This window comes from Protopterus annectens, chromosome 9.part0 (genome assembly GCF_019279795.1).
Source record: "Protopterus annectens isolate FY-2018-M chromosome 9.part0, PAN1.0, whole genome shotgun sequence".
NCBI classification, from domain to species: Eukaryota; Metazoa; Chordata; order Ceratodontiformes; family Protopteridae; genus Protopterus; species Protopterus annectens.
The window spans coordinates 1,915,276,599-1,915,300,005 of record NC_056743.1 but is presented as its reverse complement, the minus strand read 5'-3'; positions in this window follow the sequence as shown (position 1 = coordinate 1,915,300,005).

Here is a 23,407-nt window from a genome sequence, read left to right as displayed (position 1 = left end):
CGGCTTGCACCTGTCACCCCTGGGCTTTCGGATATTGGCAAAGGCTCTTGCTACCCCCATAGTGCCGTTTTTAGGCAAGGCTCAAAAAACAAACCCACCTCCATAGGTATCACAAGGGATAAGAAACTAAGAGTAATGCTGCTCAACGCCAGAAGTCTAAACCTCAAGATGCATGCACTCGAAACTCTCCTTAGCATGGAGAACATCGATATCTGTGCAGTAACAGAAACCTGGTTCAGGGCTCCCGAGAGCACCCCAGCACTACCAGGTTATACCTCATACCATGCTTTTCGGCCCCAAAACTTGGACCGAACCACAAAAGGAGGGGGAGTATCGATATTCATCAAAGATACCCACACCTCCAGGTTGGTGGCAAAGCACGAAGCATCAGAGACTATCCATGTGCAACTAACAGTGGGTAAAACTGCCTTCCAGTTTATAGCCTGCTACAGACCACCCTCCCAAACCCAGGAACCCCACTCGGCCTTCCTGAGAACACTGGAAAATATGAAGGTCTCTCCAAACACCATTATATTGGGCGACTTCAACTACCCAAACATAGACTGGGAGCATTACTCTAGCTCCAACACCCTAGCCCAAAGGTTCCTAAAATTTATAAACTCAAATGCTATGGAACAACTTGTTGCCACTCCCACAAGAGGGGAAAACATACTGGACCTGATCATCACCAACATGGGGACTCTATGCTCCAGACCAGAAGTGCATCCCTCACTGGTAAGATCAGACCATAAACTAATCTCACTGGATATTCACATCCCGACCCCACCCCCTGCCCAGAAAACCACAGTGAAAAACTTCTTTAAAGCAAATTTTACACTCCTCAAAACTGAGGTGGAATCCTTCAAAGCCCCGGCCTGTGGAAAATACGCCCAGACCGCAGAATCCTGTATAAACGCATTCTATGAACACCTTCAGGAATGCATGGATCATCGATCCCAAATAAAACCAAGACCCAATCCTCCAAAGGCAGACGTCCTGTCTGGTGGACCCCAGCCATAAACAAACTATACAATAGAAGGAGGAAGCTACTAAATGATAAAGCAAAATCCCAAATAGGGAAGGCATCACTGATCAGTATTAGCAAAAACTACGGGCACACATAAAATTGTCTAAGGCCAGCTTAGAGAAAAATTGCACAGGACACTAAGGATAATCACAAGGCTTTCTTTAGTTATGTTAGGAACCTGGGTGGTAATTCCCAGATATGCTCAGAATTAGTCCAAAATGACAAAAATACACGAACCCACAGACATTGCCAACATCCTAGCTGACAGGTTCAGCAAACTTCTCCCCTCCCACCAAAAGGGCAAATATCTTTCCCAGCAGAGTGATGCCCCCCTGACGTCTCAGATGCTGATGTAAGATCCGCCCTATCCAAAGCAAACAACACAGCATGAATGGGACCAGATGGTGTCCCGGCTGCGTCCTACATGAACTCAAAGAAGAGCTAAACCCAAACATAAAACTACTGTTCAATCTCAGCCTTACTACAGGATATGTGCCCAAAGAGTGGCGTACAGCAACAGTGATCCCTCTCCATAAAGGTGGTGCCTCAACGGATCCTGGAAACTATCGCCCCATAAGCCTGACTAGCTTGGTCTGCAAAGCTATGGAAAGGATCATCATGGACCTCATAAATAAAGATATTGGGGACCTACAAACACTGGATCCTACCCAGTTCGGCTTTGTTAAGGGCAGATCCTGCCTCTTAAACCTGGTTGATTTCTTTGAAACAGTCACCAAGGCCATTGACGAGGGAAGGTGATCCACACAGCCTACCTGGACCTCGCAAAAGCCTTCGATACAATACCCCACTCGGGCATTATAGATAAGCTCACCAGCTTAAATATAAACCCCTATGTCACTAGATGGATTGCAAACTGGCTCAAGGACAGAACCCACATGGTTAGAATTGCTGGAGCCATGTCAGACTCCAAACCAGTTACAAGTGGTGTCCCACAAGGCTCAGTCCTGGGACCTCTCTTGTTCGGTATATATTTCTCGGAGGTACAGGCCAACACGGAAGGAATGTGGCTGACCAAGTTCGCAGATGACTGCAAACTGGGTGCCATAATCGACTCTCCAGCCGACACAAGCATCCTCCAAAAGGGCCTCATAGAAACAGACAACTGGTGCCAGTGCCATGGCCTCAAGCTAAATGCCAAAAAGTGTATAGTCATCCCTTTGGCAAAAACAAAGTGCCCACAAATTACCACATAGGTGGAAATCCATTAAGTACAGAAGAAGTAATTAGGGACCTGGGGACCCAAGTTGATAGCAATCTCTCATTTGACAACCACGTGGCCAAAGTGGTTAGAAAAACATTTTATATAGCCCACCTAATCATGAAGGGATTCACATCTAGATCAGGGAGGTCATCATGCCTCTTTACTCATCCCTCATCAGGCCCATAATTGAGTACAATGCCCTTTTGGGATGTACCTTACCAGACACCTGCAGCAACTGGAAAGACCCCAAAAGTACCTCACCAAGAGGATCAAAGGGCTCAAACAGATGCCATATGCTGCCCGGTTAAAGAAACTCCAGCTCTACTCAGTGGCATACCGCCTGTTCAGAGGCGATCTGTGCCTGATGTATAAAGCCATGTCCAACCCGGAATTAATGGACATGCTGCACCTCAGAAAATCCAAATCCCATCGAGCTACGCTCGAGACTTGAACCTCAGCACTGAAATAAATAGGACATGCTGGAGGGACAGATTCATAACCCAGAGGCTCCCTTCACTCTGGAATAAAATCCCAGTCCAGGTTAGGCAGAGTCCCTCATTGACTCTCTTCAAGAGGAATCTTGATGAGTGGATGGGAGATCGTAGGTTTACCCCGGGTATCACTTCTGTGTCACTGTTAGATAGAGGCACAGTATACTAACCTCGAAAAAGGGCATAGCAAAATAAATTTAAAATGGGTGGCGAAAGCCAAACACATTCTGGCTAGGCTTATAAATGCCCTAGGGCAGATAGCCTAGTATGAACCTATGAACCTATAAACCTCGTTCCTGCTCTGCATATACTTCTCACAATTCCCATTTTGTTTCTATGTAGTTTGCTCCTTCCCTTTTCCAGTTGTTTTATCTCAGTTACCATATTCACTACTTCCAGTAAAGTTGGTCTAGACTTTGATTTTCATTTTCCAGTAATTGTTTTTTTCGGCAGCTACCATAATTAGACTCAGCTAGGCCTTACTATGTCCAGGCAATTCCGATTCGGTAGCATAACTCAAAAAAAATAATCTCCCCAGTCAGTCCAATCTGCCCACCCAGCATCTCCGACAGAGCGGCCCGCAGGTCTCAGAGACAGTTTGAGAATGAATCTGATTTTCTTTACCAAAGAGGTTCATCATATAGGCACATGTCTCAGTTCCAATTTTACTGAAGCTATTTTCTCGGAGTAAGCTGATGTTTTTGATGACGTTAGGGAAACTTCCAGTTGTGTATTCTATGAAGTTAGACCCAGAGGTCAGTCCAGTGGTCAGACCGGCACAAAATGTTCTGATAGCTATGCAGAATAATGTCAAAGCTCAGTTGGATAAAATGGTGCAGCAAGGGGTAATTTGTCCAGATACAGAACCAACTGAATGGGTGTCATCCATGGTAGTAGCCCACAAAAAAGGCTCAGACGAAATCAGAATATGCATTGACTCAAGAGATTTGAACAAAGCATTAAAGAGACCACATCATTCTACACGTACAGTCGAGGAAGTTGCAGTCCTAATACTGAATGTCACTGTTTTTTCTGTCTTGGATGCAAAAAGTTCATTTTGGCAAGTGATGCTTGATCGCAAATCTTCGCTACTGACCACTTTCAATACCCCATTTGGAAGATATAGATTTCTCAGGATGCCAACTGGAATAAATTCTGCAAGTGAAGTCTTTCAGTGTGCAATGGATCAAATTTTTTCAGGTTATTCTTGTGCCATAATAGTAGACGATTTATTGGTTGGAGGCAATGGTGAAGCAGAGCATGACAAAAACCTTAGAAGAGTCCTAAACAGAGCACATGAAGTGAACTTGAAGCTCAGTCCTCTGAAGTGCAAATTCAGACTACCAGAAGTTACATATGTAGGTCATTCATTTACTAGCACTGGCTTGCAACTAGACCTGTCCAAGCAAGCAGCCATTCTAGAGATGCCAACACCAGATAATGTTCAAGCTCTACAACATTTTCTTGGTATAGTAAACTGTTTAGGCAAGTTTATACCAGATTTCAGTGAGTTGACAATTCCTTTGAGAGAGCTAACGTGCAAAAATGTTACATGGCCTTGGTTAGAACAGTACCAGAAAGTATTTAAAGACCTTAAGCAGAAAATTGCCACACCCACCTACATTAAGATACTATGATGTCAATAAACCAGTAACTCTTTCCTAAGATGCTTCAAAATTTGGTCTTGGTGCTGTTATTCTTCAAGAAGGCAGACCAGTAGTCTATGCATCTAGAACTCTTACCCAAACTGAAATGCAATATGTTCAAATTGAGAAAGAATTTTTGGCAACAGTATTTGCATGTTCAAAGTTTCATGATTATATTTATGGTTGAGCTATTCAGAATGAAACTGATTTCCAACCTCTAATCACTATTTTAAATAAGCCTATGCATTCAGCTCTAGCGAGATTACAAAGAATGATGCTCAGACTGCTTGCCCCCTGCTCAGAGCATTCAGGTAGGTTGTTTTTATTTTTTTATTATTATATGTTCGAAGCTTTAAAACTTCGATCATATCAGGTTGACTATATGAGCGTCGAAGTTTTAAAACTTCGAGCATATAATATAGACCCATTTAAATAATGCATGATTTTCATTGCATGCTATAAAGTTTTTTCAGTTATTTTTAAGTGTAATGGGGATACTAATATAAATAGGTGCTCTTGTTTATTCCTTCTTTTTATCTCTTTCCTCTTCTTCTCTCTTTCTACGTATTCAATTTTAAGAAATGCAGGCACTGCAATGTAAAATAAAGAAGTGGTTAAAAGACCATGACAAAAGAAAGATTAGTGTGCTTTTTCTCATTCTTGCACAGGGGAATGACTATGTTAAGGCCATTAGCTTGATCTAGTAAAAAGATTTAGAGAAAGCAAGTAAATGAAAAAGAATATCGATTATTATTAAGTTTTTTTCTAGTAAACAGTTTTGTGTCTGGTTCTCATGTCTCTAGCAGACAATCTTGTAAAGAGGAATGGCTTGGAGAAAATGTTTTTCTGAAAGCATTCAAGTGTTTTCCCAGCTGAGAGAGCTATAAAGATAAGATAAAAGCAGACAGCACTTGACAGAACCACAGGCTATACCATGCATCATAGCATGGATAAAAAAGTTCTGTACTCATCATAACGTTCCATCTGTGTTGTCCATTTTCATTCTTCCTCAGCTAATGAATTTGGATCTGATCTTAGGATTTTTACTACCTTGTGGCCTCCAACAAACTCTCAAGCTCTTTCCCTACCCACAATGAACTACCCCTAACATCTCTCAGATCTTGTCTGCAGCTTAACAGGAAGACTATAATGATATGCCATAAATGGAGCTCAACACAAAAGACATGTGTCCTTGAAGTGCCTTATTCCTCCAGAAATCAGTCATGAAAAATGGTGGTGGGTGGGAAGTTGAGGAAGAGCAAAATTGGACAAAACTGATGGAACGTTATGGTGAGTATGTAATTTTTTATCCAATGTAGTCGATTTTCATTAATTCCTTAAACAATGAGACATAGTCCCCAGCTACTTAAAATCCTAGGTGGACTCTAGAGGATTTGACCAAGTTGCAGCTGCACATACATCATTCACAGAAGCTCTAGAAAGGAAAACAGCAGAAGTTGCCATAGCTCTGGCTGAGTGAGCCTTTAAGGGCTTTGGTAAGGGAAGTTTCAACTTACATATAAATGAAATGCAAACTGTCAACCATCTCAACACAGTTGCCTTTGTAACTGATTCACCTGACTTATTATGTCAAAAAGAAACAAATAGTTGATCTGCCTTTCTAATCATTTTGTTCTGTGTAGATAAAAACATAATGTCTGTATGACTGTCCAATAAGTGCAGCATATATTCCCCATTTATTTGTAAATTTTGGAAAGAATACTGGCAAATTAATGGATTGGTTGATGTTGGATTCTGACACCACCTTAGGAAGGAAGGAAACATTAGTATGTAATGTTATCCTATCCTTAAGGAAAATTAAATATGTAGGCTTAGAAGATAATGCCTGAAATTCTGAAATTCTACTAGCAGATGTAATTGCAACTAAAAAGACAGTTTTCCAGGCCAAAAACTTTAGACCACATTTAGCTGTAGGTTCAAAGGGAGAATGAATTAAGGCTTGCAGTACCAAATTTAAAACCCATGGTGGCATGGGGTCCTTATAAGGGGATCTTAGCAGAACATTACCTCTAAAAAAGAATTTGCACAGAAGAATTTTGGAATCCTGCATGAAAGTTAGAGATAGCTGCGAGTTAAACCTTAATAGTTGATGAACTAGCACCCTCATTAAATAAACATACTAAAAATTCTAAAACAGATTAAACTGAACCTGAGAAGGGGGTCTGTCTGATTTTGCTCAGCCCAATAAACAAACCTTTTCCATTTACTCCTGTAAAGTTTTCTAGAGCAAGCTTTATGGGAAGATAAAAGTATGGAACGGACTGGGAAGAAAGTATAGGTTGTATGGCTATTAAAGGATTGGAGAAACTAAGCTGTTAGTTTGAGATTCGAGATGGCTTGGTAAACTATGCCTGTTGGATGAGACAGGAGGTCTGGAACTGGATCCAGAATCTAAGGTGGATACAGGAGATGAGGCCAAAGGAAGGGAAACCAAATCTGTCAAAGCCCAGTAGGGTGCAATGAGGATGACCTTCCTCTTCAACTGGGCTGCTTTCTGAAGGAATTTGGGAATTAGAGGAGTCGGAGGATGCGCATACAGAAGACCAGGGGGCCAACCGTGAAGTAGAGTATCCCTCAGTGACTCGTGGGAGGATCATGGCAATGAAGCTGCGACATTTGTTGCAAAAAGATTGCAACAAGGCTGGCCCCACTGACCGAAAATTATTTCTGTAACTTTGTTGTTGAGAGACCACTAGTGAGGCAGTAAGATGGACCTGCTCAGTTTGTCAGCTATCACGTTGGACGTCCTGGAATATGCGTTGCTATTAGAAAGTAGCTGGAAGATATTGCCCACTGCCATACTCTGAGGGGCTTCTTAGCACAGGGGATAAGATCTGTCCTCTCCTTGTTTGTTGGTGTACCAAACTACTGACATGGTGTCTGTCTGGACTGCAATTGTCCCGAGAGGGAGAGAGTCTTGGAATGCCTGCAATGCCAAATGCACTCCTTTCATCTCCAGAATATTGATATGCAAGTTGGTCTCTTCGGGGGACCGAGTGCCTTGGACTGTTTTCCCCTGGAAATGCTCCACCACCCAATCTGGAAAACATCCATGGTCACTATGGCATTGGGCTGAGGGAGAATAAAACGACCACCTTGTAACACTGCTGTGACTGCATCCATCGATTACAACATTTGCATACCTGAGTTATTCTTATCTTTGCTGACATCGGTTGAGAAGGTATTGACTACTGGGTTGATAGCATCGATTGTAAAATTCTCATGTGGAATCTTGATAAAGGGACTAAAATTACTGCTGGTGACACTGATCCCAAGGATTGCAGAATCATTCAGGCTGAAATTCTGGTACTATAAATCATTTTCCTGAGCTGCATCCTTATAGTTTGCACTCTTGATAGTGGAAGAGAAGGTACCATAGTGACTTTGTCGAACACTGCTCTTATGAATTCTAATGTCTGGGTTAGATGTAAATGTGACTTGTTGTAATTTATGGCTATTGTCTGTAGTACCTGATCTCATGCTTTTATCAGCTGATGCTGGTTTGGGTGGTAATGAGCCAGTCATCTAAATATGGAAACACCCGGAATCCTTGCAGTCTCAAGTGAACTATTACCACTGCCATGTACTTGGTGAACACCCAGGGGACTATAGTGAGGGCAAAGGCAGTGCTCTGAACTGATAATGACTGGTTACAGAAGGAAGTGCAAGTACCTTCTGGATCTGATAGTATGCATCCTGAAGATCTATTGGGCATATCCAGTCGTCCTTGTCCAGAAAGGGCAGCATGGATTGAACCGTGAACATCAGGAACCCTGTGTGTAGAACCAACTTGTTCAATGCACTGAAAAACTGGTTTCCAGTCCTCTGTTTTCTTTGGCACTAAAAAGAATCTTGAGTAAGTTCTGGATTCTATTCGGTCTGGTGAGACCTCTTGCACGACTCTTTTTTTTTCTAGCAGCTTTTGGATTTCAAATGCTACTGCTTTCCGCTGATTAGGTGGAGTAACTTAGGAGCTAGACAGGCCAGTCCCAAAGGCTTCCAGAAATACTGATTCCTCCAGAGAAGGGTCTTGCGAAGACCAGACACCCTTCTGCTTAAGGATCTCAAGAATGTCCCCAAATGAGACGTCATTGAGTGGTGATTTTGGGGGCCCATCTCCTTCATCGAAATAAGTATCCTCAGTGACTCACTCTTGATGAGAGTCCAAGTGTCTCCTTTTGCACATTCTCTTCCTAGGGACTTCGTCGGTGGGGTGGTCTGGTGAAGTAGGTTGTCTGGAAGCTTTGAAATGGCTGTCACTGTGGGGTAGAATATTAAGGATCACAATGCAAAGTCATTTGAGAAGTAGAGAGTGGATCCAAGGGGGAAGGACCCATCTGACCTGCCGGAGCAGAGAACACTCTCTTCACAACCTCAAAGGCAGATCACTTCAAGAACAAAGAAGACAATGGAGCTAGGAAAGCGAGTTCCTGGCTTGTTGTGAACAATCTACCTGAGGTTGAAGCTGGAGCTGAGCTGTCCGGTGTCAAAGCTCTGACAGGAAGAGATGTCTTCGAAAACCTCAGAGTCGACTCCATCCTCTCCAATCTGATAGGGATATTTCGGCTCTGACAGTAATCCTACTCTGAGGATGTCACAGCCAGTACACTCGGAGCAGTAATCAGATCTTAACTCTATTTGGATCCAAACCAGATGAACCTGGAACACTCAGATCCGAGGACTCTAAAACCACAGGTTGTATTAGAGAAGAAGCTGTAATCAGTGAGGTGGTAGACATCGGACTTTCTGACCCGAAGGGGTAGCAACCATGAGAACTCCCATCTGAATTTGCTCCATGAAGAATTTCCTCATCATCCTCTCCACATGTGCTTCCATGAGACTCCTGGAGGAAGCAGAAGATACTAGGGATGGCAATTTGGAGCGAGTCTCTAAAAAGGAAGAGGGCACTCTGGATGGGACTGGATCCAGACTAGGAAAATACATTGTTCTTGGTAAAGGTTTCGGATCTGCGGGTGTAGGATCTGGAACACGCTTGACTGGATCCGATTAGTGTTGGATCATAAATAATTTTGTGATCCAGCTTCTCTTTCTTCTTCCTAGGTTCTGATGAAGAAGAGGCTGGAGACTCAGAAGATTTAGACCTTTTGGTAGGGTCTTTAGATTTCTGTTTGGGGGCTGGAACCCCAGTAATGACTTTGGAAAAGGAAGTTGTCAGCAAGCCTTTTAAAATCAATTTATTCTTCCTGTCAGCTAATGCTCAGGGGTTGAACCCACGACAGATACTGTAGTCCTGTTGCAAATTATCTGGACCCAAACAATATTTATTTTATTTATTTATTTTACATTTCTTTATTTTACATTTGTTGACCGGGCTAGTCTAACTGCATACATGTCCATTTTCAGCAGAGGCCCGGGGAGATAAGCTCCACTTGAAAAGATTAACAAAAAATAAACATAAACATAAAATGGTTAACATAGAAATGCATATACAAAAAGTAATAGCAGATTATTACATTACATTTCAATCGTTGAATACAAAAATTGTTACAGAACATTATATAAATTTGCTAGTAACTCTATTCTCAAGGAAGGAAGAAAAAAATTTTTTTTTTTTTTTTTTTTTTTTTGTGGATAGAGTAAGGGACAGATTTGGATTAGTCCATGAAAGTAGAGGTATTGGTTGAAAAAAAGCTAGGTCAGCAGTGATGATGATATCAATGCCATTTTAGATTAGTCTGGGTTTGTACAGGGGCATAACCAGTGTGTTTTAAGGTAAAGTTTCAATTTTTGTTTAAATAGCGTTAAAGAGGACATAGATGTAATTTCATTTGGAAGTAGGTTCCAGTATTTTCCAACAGCATTACAGAACAGAGAGTCACCAGAGATATTGTTAGATATACTTATGGATACTAGTAATTTCTTGGATGAGCGTAAGTTATTAAGGTTTTTATATGGGGTAAAAAGGTTTGATAGTATTGGAGTTTTAGTTGGTTGGAAGAAGGTTTTATGGGCAATGATAAGTTGGTTATAATGGATTTGGTTTTGTAGCTCAAGCCAGCCTAGTTGTTTCAGATTATGACAGTGGTGGGTTCTGAAAGAGGAGGCTGAGGCAAATCTAGCTATGTTATTATAAGAGTTTAACAGTTTGTTGAGGTTGTTTTTTGTCAGATTTGTATATTTAAATCCTTCTGGAGCTTTTTCAGACATTTTTACAGAAAAATTATCGTAACAGAAAAACTAAATTAAACTTTTTTATTAACACAAAAGAAGAGGAAAAGTAAAATACCAACAATGGTAATAAAGAACTACAATAATCTTGTAGATGGAGACAAAATACCAAATATGGTAAAGAAAGAAGAATAGACTAAGTGTAAAAGGGTGAAGGGAAGGAAGGTTAGGCCTACCAATGATGGTAGGAAAGCTAGCACTCAAAATTGTATGGAGAAGGACAGTAGAAACATCTTAAAATTAAAATTAAAGATTAAGGAAATTGTCCTATATAAGCAGTTTTTAGAAAGAAAATATTAAAAAAGGACTTCTCTCCCACTCTAAACTCTAGAAATGAAGGTGACCACGTCTAGATGCTAAAGCAGCAAAGAAGATGTGAGAGATGTTAGGGGTGGTGCAATATGGGTAGGGAAGGAGCTCTAGAGTCTGTTGGAGGCCATGACCTAGTATAATGGCTGAGTAGGATCCGAGCATCGGATCTGAACTCATTAGTTCAGGAATGAATGAAAAGTGGCAACATCAGATCCTTTCTTTTATGTCAGCTCAAGACTGTGTGTGTGGCTGTCAGTTTAGAAAAATAAGTTATGCACCTACCATAACGTTCCATGTTAGTTGTCCTTCATCTCGCCTTCCTTCTTGCTGTTTAGGATATTGCAGCTGGGGTTCGTAGCCGATCCTCGGCTCCGACACAACCTACTTCTGTAGCTCGAGAGCTATTTACTGGCTCGAGGCTAACCCTTATCCCAGAATGCTCAGCGTCAGCTACCCAGATCTTGTTTGTGATAGCACACACTAGACATATAAAGTAACCAGTAACCTAAAATTGATTTAGCAAAATAACAGATCAGAGTAAACTGTCATAAAATTACCTGGCATGTGACCAAGAAAAAGGAAAACAGCCAGAGAAACCATAGTGAACTCCTCTCAATCCTCCAGGATGGGGGAAGGAGGGGGAGACACAAGAAGGAAGGCGAGATGAAGGACAACTAACATGGAACGTTATGGTAGGTACATAATTTCTTTATGTTAAGTTGTCCCATCTCACCTTCATTCTTGCTGTTTGGGACAGCGTCCTTAGCCCCTAAAGACCCCAGGTGGCTCACTGGAACAGACTCTTCAGAACAGTGGAACCAAAGGAAGCCCTGCTCCGGGAGACCACATCCACTTTGTAATGAGAGATAAAGGTATGAGGGTTTGCCCAAGTGGCAGCAGCACAAATTGAGTCTATGGGCAATTTGGACTGAAAGGCTACAGACGTGGCTAATGCTTTAGTAGAATGACCTTTCAGTTTTGCTGGTAGATGTTTATGCCTTAACTGATAAATAAAGGCAATGGTGTCAGATAACCATTTGGATAAGGTCACCTTAGAAACTGGAAGGCCTTGCATATTGTGAGCACAGGAGAGAAATAATTGGTCTGACTTTCTTAGCTCTTTGGCCCTATGGAGGTAAAAACGTAATTGTTTGTGCACATCCAGCTGGTGAAGACCGTATTCTGCCTTGTTGCTATAATTGGGAAAGAAGACGAAGAGATTGATGGATTGATTTCAATTGTTTTCTGAACAGACTTTTGGTATGAAGGATGGGTTGGTTCTCAGAGAAACTCTATCTTTGTGAAACACCATATATGGAGGACGAACACAGAGTGCATGGAGTTCTGAAACAAGTCCAGCTGAGGTAATAGCAACCAGAAAAAGTATTTTCCCAGAAAGAAATTTTAAAGGACATGAAGCTACTGGTTCAAATGGAGGCAGAATCAAAGAAGTCAAAACTAAATTGAGATCCCGAGGAGAAGGTGGATCCCTCAGTAAGGATCTAAAAAAAAGACGTTATGTACCTACCATAACGTTCCATGTTAGTTGTCTTCATCTCGCCTTCCTTCTTGCTGGGTGGGATCGTCGGCCATCTTCAATAGCTCAAGGGCTGTTTACTGGCTCGAGGCTACCCCTTATCCCATAATGCCTAGCGATAGCTACCCAGATCTCGTTTGAAATAGTTAACCCCAGACACAACAACATAATAATTCAGTCAAGAACCAGTTGACTATACCTGCCATATTCTCTTAGGTTAAAGAGAGGACACAAGAGAACACACAGCCAGTGAAACAGAACAAAAAACTCCTCTCGGTCCCCTAGGACAGGGGGATGGAGGGTGGGACGCAAGAAGGAAGGCGAGATGAAGACAACTAACATGGAATGTTATGGTAGGTACATAACTTCTTTATGTTAAGTTGTCTATCTCGCCTTCATTCTTGCTGGTTGGGACAGCGTCCCTAGCACCTAACATCCTGGGTGGCTCAGTGGAACAGACTATTCAGAACAGTGGAACCAAAGTCAGCTCTGCTCCTGGAGACCATATCCAATTTGTAATGAGAAATAAAGGTATGAGGGTTTGCCCACGTGGCAGCTGCACAGATATAATCCATGGGCAACCTAGACTGGAAGGCTACGGAGGTGGCCAAGGCCCTAGTAGAATGACCTTTCGGTTTAATAGGTAACTGTTTGTTCCTTAACTGATAAATGAAAGTAATAGTGTGTGACAACCATCTGGACAAGGTTACCTTGGAAACTGGGAGACCTTGTTTGCCCAAGGCGTAGAGAGGAATAGTTGGTCCGATTTCCTTACTTCTTTAGTTCTGTGCAGGTAAAAGCACAATTGCCTATGAACATCCAATTGGTGTAGTTTGTATTCTGCCTTGTTGGTATGATTAGGGAAAAATACAGAAAGATCTATAGATTGGTTTAAGTTACTTTCTGAGCAGACTTTAGGGAAAAATGAAGGATTAGTTCTCAGAGCAACCCTGTCCTTATGAAAAACCAAGTAAGGAGGACGAACACATAGCGCCTGAAGTTCGGAGACACGTCTGGCTGAAGTGATAGCTACCAGAAAGAGTGTCTTCCAAGATAGGAACTTGATAGAGCAAGAAGCTGCCGGTTCTAAAGGGGGCAGAATTAAGGAGGTTAGGACTAAATTAAGGTCCCAAGGAGGAGGGGGATCTCTCACTGGAGGCCTAAGAAGAGTTGCCCCTCTCAAAAAAGCTTTACATAGCTTATGAGACATAATGTTAGAGTTCGAAAAACCAACATGAAAGTTAGAAATGGCCGCCATTTGTACCCTGATCGTAGAAGCAGCGGACCCGGAATGAAACAGCAGAGCTAGGAATTCCAAGATTTCGTGGACTGGGGCTGAGAAGGGATCCACATTCCTAGTCTCTGCCCAGCAAGAAAAACGTTTCCATTTGCTAGCATATGTTTTCCTCGTTGTAGATTTGTGAGAGGACACGATAATGTCACGGACTGCGGGGGAAATGCTGGGAAGCCTGGCTAAAGTTGGAAGTGGAGCAACCAAGCTGTGAGCTGGAGGGTTTTTAGGGATTGATGCAACCCGCCTGACTGATAAACCAGGAGGTCTGGAATTGGGTCCAGAGTCCAGGGTTGATCGAGAAGGTAACGGTGCACGAACAGAAACCATATCTGTCGAGGACAGTAGGGAGCAATGAGGATCATTTTGCAACCCAGCGATATTGCTTTCTGTATAAGGTTGGGTATCAGAGGGAATGGAGGAAAGGCATAAAGAAGTCCCTGGGGCCAATCGTGGACTAGAGCATCTCTGGGTGTGTGACCCGGAAGCAGGAGAAGGGAGAAGTAGTTACTGCATTTGCTGTTGAAGGGGGGGACAAAGAGATTGCAGCAAGGCTGTCCCCATTTGCGAAAAACAAGATTCGCAATATCCTGATTCAGAGACCACTCGTGAGGCATTATAATAGCTCTGCTGAGCCTGTCTGCTATGATGTTGGATCTCCCAAGGATGTGCATCGCAATCAGAAAACGTTGGGAGGAAATCGCCCACTGCCAAAGCCTGAGTTCTTCTCAACACAGGGAGTAGGACCTGGGTCCGCCCCGCTTGTTGATGTACCACACCACTGACATGTTGTCCGTTTGAATAGCAATGGTCCCAGGAGGAAGAGAGCCTTGAAGGGCTTGCAACGCCAGGAGCACGGCTCTCATTTCTAGGACATTTATATGCAGATGGTACTCGTGAGGTTGCCACGTGCCTTGGACTGTCCTGTCCAGATAATGCCCCCCACCCTATCAGGGAGGTGTCTGTCGTCACTGTGGCTACCGGAGGGGGTTGTATGAAAGGTCTGCCCTGAGTAACTAGTGGGGAGACCATCCACCAAGAAAGATGCCTTTTGCATGCGTCCATAATCATGATCTCGTACATCATGGGTAGCTCTTCAACAGGGACACCTTTCATAAGGAACTGCTTATCCTGGGGTGCTGTAATAAATTTACCAGGTATCCTCGGAGTTGGTTCCACTGTATCCGGAGCTGACCAAGCCTTTCGAGCCACCACTGTCATAAGTGGATCGAAAGGCGGAGACACCCAGGAGGTGGAAGGTCGGGAACCGAAGGCATCCAGAAATACAGACTCATCCTCAGAAGGGGCTAGGGGATTCCAGTTCCCCCTCTGCTTGAGCATCTCTAGGATGTCCGAAAAGGGAACATCCTCAGAAGGGGGATCACGGGGACCCTTCCGATTCATCTAAGTCTGTATCAGAAGTGACAGACTCAGGGGAGTTAAAGTACTTCCTCTTGTACTTCTTCTTCCGAGGGGACTCCTCTGAGAGATCAGGGGAGACCTCGTAAGAAGAGGAAACACCCAATGGGGTGTCCTGGAGCATTGGTTCCCTACGCTTGGGGCCTGGAGGAGGAGCAGAGGTTGGCACAGGCACTTCAGGGGACGGAGCCGGTGGGGCTGATAGTGGAGCTGACTCAGTGGATAGCACACTCCACATGACATCGAAGGCGTCCCTGCCACGATGCAGAGAAAGTTCCAGTTCTGAAGAAATAGGAATCTTTCTCTGCACCGAGGGAGACAGCTCCGAGGCCGATGTAGGAGCCGAGCTCAACTGCGCCGACGGTCCGAGAGGGAGATCGGGGTCGGACAAGGGTCCGATGCCACTCGCCCCCTCGGAGCCGATGAGGAAGCCCCTGTGCCCAGATCCCTCGATGGACGCCAGCACCGAGGGAATCGGAGCCGACGTCGGAACCGAAGGAGATAGTGTTATCGGAGCTGACGGTTCCACTACTCGAACCCCAAAGAACTCCGGCTCTGAACTCATTGGAGTCGGAGGAGGAACATTCTGAGAAGTAGATGGAGCCGATACCTGTTGAGGAGGGCTGGACAACAACTTGGCTAGTGCCTGCAACTTCAGCAACCTACTGACCACTCTCTTGACATCGTGATCCGATAGCCTAGAGGACCGAGAGGGGTTAGGGGATCGGTGACTGCACTCGCTCTGAAGTAAAGGAGACCGAAGAGCCAAATGCACGGATTCAAGTGAAAGGGACCTTAGCCTCTTGTGGCTCCGCGATGGCTCCGAAGCCTCTGATGGAGCCAACGGGGAGACTGTCTTGTCGGTGCCAGCCAAAACCGACGTGGAAGGTAAACCCTGAACCGAAGACGGCCCCGAACTTGGAGCCAACAGCTTAGTGGGTTTAGGGGATTTCACAGGCTGTGAGCTCTTGGCCGGTGAATCCTGGGGTTTTAAAAGACCCCTAAGGATAAGCTTATTCTTATGTTCCTGCAGGACTCTTGGAATAAAGGCATGGCAGATAGAACAAGAGTCCTGCAGGTGCACAAAACAATAGATGCAAGAAGTGTGCCCATCTGTCAGAGACATTTTCTGACAGCATGAGTCACACTTCTTGAACCCAGAAACCTTGGATTCCTTTGACATCCTTGAAAGTAAGGAAAAACAATTATCACAATAACAATAACAACCAGAAGTCAAATACAGTCTACAAAAACACACTACTATAAGGACTATAGCTAATGGTTTTTTTTTTTTTTTTTTTTTTTTTTTTTAGAGAATAGAAAAGCCTCTAACTTAAACGGCTAGCCTATAAGAGAAAGGTAGAAGGAAAGGCCTCTAACTTAAACGGCTAACCTGACAAGAAGAGGTAGGGGGGGAGGGGTGGGGGAGAACTCTCTAAGTTAAACGAGTTCTACAAGAAAAAAGAGGGATACTACAAGCTAACTATCACAACAAGACTATCGTTAACAATAAAAAACTAGAAGGGTTGAAATCTAGTGAAGAAAGTTATACAAAAAACATTATACGAGCCTGAGCTAGAAAAATGACACCACGCAGCTGAAGCGGCAAACGAGATCAGAGTAGCTATCGCTAGGCATTATGGGATAAGGGGTAGCCTCGAGCCAGTAAACAGCTCTCGAGCTATTGAAGATGGCCGAGTCGGAGCCGAGGATCGGCTCCGATCCCAACCAGCAAGAACAAAGGCAAGATAGACAACTTAACATGAGATGTTCCTCTCATGAAGGCTTTGCAGAGCTTATGAGACATTATGCTAGAATTAAGAATTCCAATATGAAAATTAGATATGGCTGCCAGTTGTACCCTAATGGTAGCAGTAGCCACACCCGACTGGAAAAGCTCTGCTAGAAATTCTAGAATTTGATGGACTGGGGCTGAAAAGGGGTCTAAGTTTCTAGATTCTGCCCAGTAAAAAAATTGTTTCCATTTGCTAGCATAAGTCTTCCTCGTAGTTGACTTATGGGAGGATACAATAATATCGCAAACTGCTGGGGAGATACTTGGAAGCCTGGCTAAGGTAGGAAGTGGAGAAACCAAGCTGTGAGCTTGACAGTCTGAAGGGATTGGTGTAACCTGCCTGAGTGATGAATCAACAGATCTGGCACTGGGTCTAGAATCCAAGGCTGGTCTAGAAGGTGAAGGTGCAGGAACGGAAACCATATCTGTTGAGGCCAATAGGGGGCAATGAGGATCATTTTGCAACACAATGATTTTGCTTTCTGTATGAGTCTTGGAATTAGGGGAAAAGGGGGAAATGCATAAAGGAGTCCCTGAGGCCAATCGTGGACTACAGCGTCCGTGGGAGTTTGACCTGGAGGAGAAAGCAGGGAGAAGTAGCTGCTGAATTTGTTGTTGAGGGGGTTGGCAAATAGATCACAGCACGGCTGGCCCCATTTGCGGAAGATAAGGTCCGCAACTTCCTGATTCAGAGACCACTCATGAGGCATGAGGATAGCCCTGCTGAGCCTGTCCGCTATTACGTTGGATTTCCTAGGGATGTGCATTGCTGTCAGAAAACGTTGGGAGGAAATTGCCCATTGCCATAGCCTGAGGGCTTCTCAACACAGGGGGTAGGACCTGGTCCCGCCCTCCTTGTTGATGTACCACACAACTGACATGTTGTCTGTTTGGATCGCAATAGTCCCGGAAGGAAAAGAGTCTTGAAGAGCTTGCAACGCTAGGAGTACCGCTCTCATCTCTAGGACATTGATATGCAGATGGTACTCGTGAGGTTGCCACATGCCTTGGACTGTCCTGCCTAGATAATGCCCCCCCATCCTATCAGGGAGGCGTCTGTGGTCACTGTGGCTACCGGAGGGGGTTGAATGAAAGGTCTGCCCTGAGTCTCCAGTAGGAAGACCATCCACCAAGAGAGGTGTCTTTTGCATGTTTCTGTAATCAGGATCATGTGAGACATGGGTAGTTCCTGGAAGGACCACTGCGTGAAGGGAAGCCACTGAAGGACTCTCATGTGGTAACATGCTAATGGTACAAGAAGAATGGCAGCTGCCATGGAGCTTAGAATTGCAGGACATGTCTGACTTGGACCTTTCTTCTCTGCATTAGAAATGACACTTGTTGGCGAACAGAGAAAACTCTTTCCTGAGGTAACCTTGCAAACATCTGTTTTGTGTTTAATTCTGCTCCTACATATGTAACAGATTGACAGGGCAACAAGGCAGATTTTTCGAAAATTTACTGTAATGCCTAGTTGGGTGCTCGTTGATATTGTATAATCCCGTGCCTCTAAGAGTTGATACCTGGTGGTAGCAGTTAGGAGCCAGTCATCTAGATAGGGAAACACCTGGAATCCTTGACGTCTCAGGTGAGTCGTGACTACTGCCATACATTTGGTGAACACCCTGGGGGCTGTGGTGAGACCAAAGGCAGAGCTCTGAACTGATAATGACTCGCCTCTACACGGAAGCGAAGAAATCTCCTGGAGCGTCTGTCCATTTTGATATGGTAGTACGCATCCTAAAGATCTATGGAGCACATCCAGTTGTCCTGACCCAGAAAGGGGAGAATGGACTGCAGTGTTACCATCCAGAACTTTTCTTTTTGCACAGATTTGTTCAATCTGCTGAGATCCAGTATTGGTCTCCAGTCCCCTATCTTTTTTGGTACTAAAAAGAATCTTGAGTAAGTTCCGGATTCTAGTTGGTCTGCGGGGACTTCCTAAATGGCTCTTTTTTCTAACAGTTTTGAAACTTGAATAACTGCTTGATCCCTTAGAATGGGTGGGACATCTGGGATGGACTTATTTGACTTTAGAGGGGGTTGATGAAAGGGGATTTTGTAACCTCCGGATATGATAGATAGTACCCATTTGTCTCTTGTTATATTTTGCCAGGCTTTTAGATACAGGGAAAGTCTTCCCCCGACTGCCTACAGAGGTGAGCAGTCAGGCAACCCGTCAAAGATGCTGGAAGGGTTTGGCAGAGAAAGTTTCTCTGTCACCCTGATTTTGCGGCCCTCTCTGCCATGAGGGCAGCGTCTGCCATTGTTGTTGTTTCCCCCTCTGCCCCTGGGGGAAAAAAATCACCACGTGTGTCAGGCAAGGGTCCCTGGGACTTCCGAAACCACATCTTTCCACCCTTCTGACCTTTGGGATAAGGTCTGTTAGGAGTGGAAAAATGGACTCCCATGGCAGAGAGAGTCTTGCCTTCCTGCTCACACCTGGTAAGCATGTCTTTCCCCTGAGGCCCAAAAAGCGAGGAGCCATCAAAAGGAGTATTTGTGAAGGATGCCCGAAAGGGTTCCGCAAATTGACACAGCCGCAGCAAAGCATGTCTCCTGAGAGCCACTCTTGTATCTGCGGCTCTGCTCACTCCATCGGCTGCATAGGAAATCAGTCTCATGGAGGAGCTGACCATAGAATTAAGAGTCGCAAGCTGGGAAGCTATTTTGGCTGATGCTCCCTCAGCTGTAGGATCTTGCAGGGTATCTCCAAGCTCTTTTAGCAGATCCCTTTGAAGTTGTGTGAAATGAAAGAGATAATTCAGGGACCTCAATGAGAAGGTCGCTGAGGAAAACATTCGCTTCCCATATCTGTCCATCGTCCTAGACTCTGTTTGGTGGATGGACAGACGAAGACGTTTCTGCTAACTCTATCTTGGTGGCTGCTGCTACCAACATGGCATCAACTGGCACACCTTTAGAGAGAAATTGTTTGTCCTGGGGGACTGTTATGAACTTATTTGGTCTCCTCGGAGTAGGTTCCACAGAATCCGGAGCTGACCAAGCCTTTCGAGCCACTACAGACATGAGTGGATCGAAAGGTGGAGACACTTAGGAGGTGGAGGGTTGGGAACGAAATGCCTTCAGAGGCCGATGTTGGAGCCGAGCTCACCTGCGCCGAAGCTCTGAGAGGGAGATCGGGGTCGGACAAAAGACCGGTGCCACTTCCTCCTCTGAGCCGACGAGAGAGCTTCGGCGCCCAGATCCCTCAATGGATGGAACAATCGAGGTGATTGGAGCTGACTTCGGAACCAAATAGGAGGTGATTGGCGCTGTCGGTTCTACTATCAGTGCATCCATGGTCTCCGGCTCTGAACCAAGTGTAGTTGGAGGAGGAATGGAGATGGAAGCAGATGGAGCTGCAATCTGTTGAGGTGGGCTGGAAAGTAATTTCGCAAGGGCCTGTGATTTAAGCAACCTGCTGACTACTCTCTCCACGTCCTGATCTGATAGCCTGGAGGATTGAGAGGATTGGGATGAAGAGCGATGACTGTGTTCACTTCCTAATAAGGGTGACTGTGGCACCGAGTGGATTGGCTCCAATGAAGGAGACCTTGCTCTCTTGTGGCTCCAAGACGGCTCCGAGGTAGCAGTTGGAGCCGAGGGAGGAGATGACTTGTCGATGCTAGTCGGCACCGGCAAACTTGGTTCTTCAAGCCCAGGAGTCGGTTCCGAGGATGGAGCCGACGGCTTGACAGACTTAGAAGATTTCACTGGCTGAGAACCTTTAGCTGGGGAATCCCGTGGTTTCAATAATCCTCGAAGGATTAATTTGTTTTTGCGCTCCTGCAGGACCCTTGGACTAAATGCATGACAGACAGAGCAGGAGTCCTGCAGGTGCACAGCCCCTAAACAATAAACACAGCTAGTGTGCCCATCTGTCAGAGACATTTTCTGACAGCATAAGCCACACTTTTTGAAGCCAGAAACTTTGGCCTCTTTAGACATGTTACACAACTATACTAAAAAACAAACAGTTTTTTTACAGTTAAGGGACAGAAAGGAGAGCCTCTAATTTAAATGGCTTTCCTAAGGGGGGGGGGGGACTCTCTAATTTAAACGAGTTCAGGGAAAACAGAAGGCCTGCGAGATATGGAGCAACGGCCAACAAAGCTACAAAACACACAAAAAGTGATGAGGGATAAATTACTATATCTAGACAAAAACTTAACAAATTTTTAAGATTAAACAACAATTATAATCACAGAAAAAACTATACTAAGCCTGAGCCAGTAACGAAGCAACCTCGTAGCTGAAGTGGCAAACGAGATCTGGGTAGCTGACGCTGGGCATTCTGGGATAAGGGTTAGCCTCGAGCCAGTAAATAGCTCTCGAGCTATAAAAGTAGGCCGAGTTGGAGCCGAGGATCGGCTCCGAACCCCAGCTGCAATATCTGAAACAGCAAGAACGAAGGCGAGATGGGACAACTTAACATCATTTGTTCCTATTAAGAGGGTAAAACTTCAATATTTGAAGATGTACATAGTTTTTGCGTGTTATTATTACGATAATAGATTTTAGGGGATATTGGGTGTGTGTTTTTGTTTGAGGGTTTTCAATAAAACAAAAAGTTCTGTAAGATGTGACATAGGCTCAAATGAAGATGACAAGAAACAAGAAGTTATGTACTCACCATAACGTTCCATGTTTGTTGTCCATCTCACCATTCATTCTTACTAGTTGCGTTTGGAGCCGATCCTTGGCTCCGACTCGGCCACATACTATAGCTCGAAGTCTTTCACTTGGCTCGTGGCTTAACACCTATTCCATCATGCAGTGTGTGATTCCCCAGATCTTGTTTGCTGCTAACCATATATGTACACTAGTCCCATAATAAAGGATACCGAAGAAAGAAAGAATGTCAGAGGAGCTCCTTGTCCAAGGAAGAGACTCTTCTAAGTCCTCTAGAAGCCCTAGGCAGAGGGACGGTGGGAGGGATTGTAAGAATGAATGACAAGATGGGCACCAAAAATGGAACATTATGGTGAGTATATAACTTCTTTATGTTATGTTGTCCTATCTCACCTTCATTCTTACTGGTTGGGACAGTGTCCCTAGCACCATACTCCCTGGGTGGCTCATGGGAGCACATTTTTTAACACAGTGGAACCAAAGGAGGCCCTATCCCTGGATGCCAAATCCACTTTGTAGTGAGTAATGAAGGTGTGAGGTCTTGCCCTCTTAGCAGCGGCACAAATACTGTCCATTAATAGCCTAGCTAGATAAGCAGATGACGTAGCCATGGCCCTAGTAGAATGACATTTGACTTTGAATGGTAGTTGCCTATTAGAACTGTAACTAAAGGTAATACAATTAGAGAGCCAGTTAGATAGTGACACTTCAGAGACTGGCATGCCTTTTTGACTTCTGAAAATGAAACAAAGAATTGATCAGACTTCCTGAAATCTTTGGTTCTATGTAAATAGAAGCGAAGTTGTCTATGCACATCTAACTGGTGTAGCTTGTATTATGCCTTGTTGCCATGTTTAGGGAAGAACACTGGCAGCTCAATGGATTGATTTAAGTTATTTTGTGAATCCACCTTAGGTAAGAACGATGAGCTGGTTCTGAGAGATATTCTATCCTTATGGAAGATCAAATAAGGAGGTCTGATTGATAAAGCTTGCAATTCCGAAACTCTCCTTGCAGAGGTAATAGCAACTATGAAAACTGTTTTCCAGGACAGAAATTTGAGGTCACAAGTTGATGAGGGCTCAAATGGGGGTAAGGTCAGATATGTTAGAACAAAATAAGTCCCATGGTGAGAGAGGTTCTTTAAAGGGGGGGGGTCTTAATAAGCAGGTCCCTTTCAAGAACACTTTACATAATCTGTGTGACATCAGGTTTGAAGTTCCGTTGCCTATGTGATAATTTGAGATTGCAGCTAACTGCACCTTAATAGTAGCTGCAGCTGAACCTTGTTGAAAAAGCTCTGATTGGACCTCAAGAATTGAAGTGATCGGGGCAGAAAAGGGGTCGATGTTTTTACTCTGTGCCTAGTATGAGAACCTTTTCCATTTACTAGAATATAGCTTTCTTGTTGTAGCCTTGTGCGAGGACACCAAGATGTGTTTAACTACTGGCGTAAAATTGTGAAGCCTGACTAAGTTGGGAATTGGAGCAGCCATGATATGAAACTGAAGGGTGGAACATTCCCAACATATGAGTCAGAAGGTCTGGAACTGGGTCCAGAGTCCATGGCTTCTCCTAAAGATGAGGGCAGAGGAAGGGAAACCATATCTGATGAGGCCAGTATGGTACGATGAGAATTAGCCTGCTTCGCAATTAATAGACTTTCTGAATGACTTTGGGTATTAGGGGGAAAAGGGGAAAGGCATAAGTCCCATGGGCCAGTTGTGGACAAGTGCATCCCTTCATGACTCCACCGGAGGGGGGGATTAGGGCAAAGTAGCTGCTGCATTTGGCATTTGTGGGAGTGGCAAATAGGTCGCAG